The following is a 3943-nucleotide window of genomic DNA, read 5'->3' on the forward strand; positions in this document are numbered from 1 at the left end:
CAGGAATTAATAGAGTGAGGGCTAAAGGAAAAGGCTGTATAATAAGGGGAAGGCCACACTGAGATGGCAGAAAGTTAACATTTTTGGGAGATGTCTTGGTCAAAAACTCAAACATACAAATAATAAATGAAGACTGCAGGTGGGAGTGCTGATGCTCTGATATCATAAAATTTTATCATGTCCAGAGCTGCCATTGTCAGCACATCGAGTGAAGAGATTGATTTACATCCAGTGAATGCACTGGCAACCTAATAATAATGTATGTTTTCCAAAGAGGCCACTCTGGAAAACCTGGCTTTATTATAATTATGTGTGCTTGTTGGATCTACCAGCATCTCGGATCACAAGCTGTACTCATAAATCATGTTGTATTGCTGATTTTATACATATATTGTGATTGTAATTTATGTGTCAGTTTATATTTATTCCCCTGCTTGACATTATTCTTCATTATGAGAAAGATTTATATTTTTTCCAGGGCTATTTTGACCTTAATAAAAATTGTCTTACTACAAAGAAAATTATTAGTATATGGACCTCTTGGGCAAAGGTTGTGTTCAGAGAAATATGACCCAAATTTTTCAGGTGTCCCCATCTTTTGGATTCTTTGCTTTCTGAGTTCAACACATAGGGAAAACCATACAGCTCAGATCTCATGGCCAAAGCAGTGTCAAAAAAGACACCTTTGAGTAACTTAAGTGTTTGTGGAATTGCCATCCCCAGAGGTTCAGGACATAGCCCTTTCTGGATTTGTCCTCTAGACCAAAGCAATGCCCACCCCAGCCTTGCTTCCACAAACCCATGTACCTCCAATTTGTTTCTGACGGTGTTTCCAGCAAGAAGGTCTACAGCTCCTTACAGAAATCCTCCTCTCTCTGGTATCCTAGGATTTCAGGACCTCGTTTACTGTTACTGGCACTTAAGGGAATTGAGAAACTTGGTCACTGATGATGATACTTCTCATTAACTTAATCCATTGAAAAGCCTCTGTTTTCATGCGAGGGAGTTTTCATGTCTGACTGTTGAAGATGACTTAATTCAGGCAAGACCCTCAGAGCCTGCATTTTGGAGGTGTTGAGTGCTACAATCTGAAGCCAGTGGAAAATTCCGCAAGGTCAATTAACTTAAACAAGGTCTATGAAAATTAGCTTTAAGTGTGACACAACAGTCTGAAACTAAAGAAAAAAACAGATCTGAAAAAAAGGGAAAAGTATATTTTGTTAGGGTATTTTTAAATTTAATTCCAGCAGGGACATAATACATAGAGAAATAAATTCCACAGATAGTCAAGTCTACTTAGCTACTTAAGTTACAAGTCTACTACGTTACTTAAGAATTTCTAATTTCTCTCTTGTCCTAGCGAGCAAATACACATTCAGCCGTGCACAGTAGGAAACCCTGCTGTTATCCTAAAGCGTTAAATGAAAACCACAAAAATTATTGCATAAAATATTTTTGTCTATTTTGTTTTTAAAATGGATTTTTGTATTTTTGTTTTGAATTATGTTTACTACATAACTCACAGTAAATAAATCAGTTTATTTATACACATATTTAAGGAAACCTTAAAAAGGCAGAAAATATCTAAAAGTATTACAGTAGGCCTTCCAATGACATAACATGGTCCAGCTATGCGGTGATTTTTTAATATACATCTTCACTGTGTTAACCCTTTCCAGCTTTCTCTCAACTTGGTCATTCCTTTCTGGATGATTGTAGATTGCAAATGTTCTGCATCGTGTCTTGCTGGTTGCCTGTGTAATGTGGGAAACAACTTTTTCAGTACAGCAAAGAATATGACAAAAGAATTTGAAAATATGTTATACTATTCTCTATGCAATCTTCAGGAACAATATGAAACTTTGGGTATTGGCAATAAATTTCTTGATATTATTCTAGAATCCAAATGTGATATCTGAGCTGGAAGTTTGAACCTATAAATCTTCTTATGTATTAATCATTATAAGAGATTGCATCTAATGTCTCAGACCTTTCTTTCATCTTAAAATTGCCTAGATAGATGTTTATGAACCTTGTTTTTTCAGTGGGTCAATTTTTTCCACAGTTGTGCCAATAAAGCAAGTCCATTAATTTCAAAGACTTTAATCCAGATTTATACAATAATTATTGAAAGCATTGGAATTTGACCTCATAGGTCTTCGTGTTGAGAGATTTCCATCTTTACAATGTGAGGGTTTTTTAGCTTTCATTAAGACTCAAGGTTTTTCTAAAGTTCAAGTTATTTAATATTTCTTCATCGAAACACCACACTGCAAATCTTCATTCCATACAGGTTTAATTCCTCATACTATGCATAGCCTGCCTAAAACCTCTGCTAAGATTTGGTTTTTTTCTATCAGATTCACACCTTTCAATTTGACATGACTACTTATATGAGATTAAGGCCAAAACCTGCTGATCCAGAATAAAGAATAGCAAGCTACCAAATTGTTGGAAGCAGAAGTTGAGGCTAAGCCTCTTGCAAACAAGAACCTAAATTCATCTTGTTCTTGATTTTGGACTTTATATGCAACACTGATCTGCAGAGTCATAAAGCAGGAGCTTTATGTGGGGGGTTCATCTCCACTCCAGAAGTGTGAGAGGACTCAGGATACATAATACTACTTCCATTTTGGTAGACTGCAGCTGTAGGCAAGGGAACGGCTGCAAGGTGAGAAATGTGGTGCAGTTTCGCACCAGGAAATGTCAACTCCTCAGTACAAGCCTAAGGGCTGTTCTGACTTTCACATCAGCTTTTTAGCTTTGATCAGATAAGCACAGATTCCCTGTTCAAAGCACTGTCGAGGATGGTTCAGTTTTAGACTGGGAAAGTGGTACCAAAGAAATAAACCTAAGCAGTCAATATGAAATCTTTTCCTGATATAGGGCCTACAGTCTTACTCTTTGCATAAATCCAATATTTACCATTTTATGGATATTTTATGATGTTAACTTTAATTCTGCTGATTCTTTTATAAGTTGTAGCATCTGTAGCAATCCCAGTACAACTAAAGGGCAAGAGTTTTCCTACCTGTAGTAGAAAGTAGCTTTCAGAGATACATATACAAGTTTAAGTATTTCAAAGAGTTAGACACATAGCTTCCATGTTCCTGGTCCTAGGTTTTGTACTTGGATCTAGGTGTCTGGATGAAGTTGAGGAAAAATATAAGTCAATACATTAATGAAAAAATCTGTATTGGAAGTACTTGTGGGAACTGCAACAACTTCCCAGAGTAAATTTGGTCTCAAAAGTGTCCATACATATTTAGGAAGAAGGAGTGATTTCTTTCTGATGGGTACTTCAGCATTAATACCCATTAAGCTTTCTGATGTAAGTATGCTCACAAGTGAGAATGAAGCAAGTCAGAGTTTTTCTAGACTTTGGAAATACTAGAAACTGCATATGAATCTGAAAACGTGCATTTTTTATTGGGACAACATCATCCAGTGAAATCCTTATCCGTAAGCACTAAGTACTTGAACATTTAAGTATCACTTCTAATTAGTGTTAGTTGTATAAAATTGAAGCAATATTCTTCAGAAAACTAGCTTACTTCTCAGCTAATGTCTTCTCCAGCATCTTTCCTACTTTGTGAGACTATCTGTCCAATTACCTAAACAGCATCAGAAAAGTCACATTAAAACATACTAAAATGAGTGGGAAAAAAAACCCCAAACATTTTGACACAAAATAAAACTGTTCAATTATCCCTTCCTACCCTGAAAAAAGAAAAAGTTGCCTGAACCTAGTTGCTACCTGAGTAAAACTCAGCAGGGGACAAGTGTTATAGAAGCATAATATGGTCACTGTGAGCAGCAACACAGTCTGCTTATCACTCTCTGTCCCTCTGTGGGATTCAAAACAAGGTGGATGTTGGCTGAAAAAACCATTTAAAAATCCTTATTCTTGTTAAAAATAAAAGTGTCATGAGGGAACGCGGAA

This window comes from Corvus brachyrhynchos, unplaced genomic scaffold, assembly GCF_000691975.1.
Source record: "Corvus brachyrhynchos isolate BGI_N302 unplaced genomic scaffold, ASM69197v1 scaffold14, whole genome shotgun sequence".
Lineage (NCBI taxonomy): Eukaryota > Metazoa > Chordata > Aves > Passeriformes > Corvidae > Corvus > Corvus brachyrhynchos.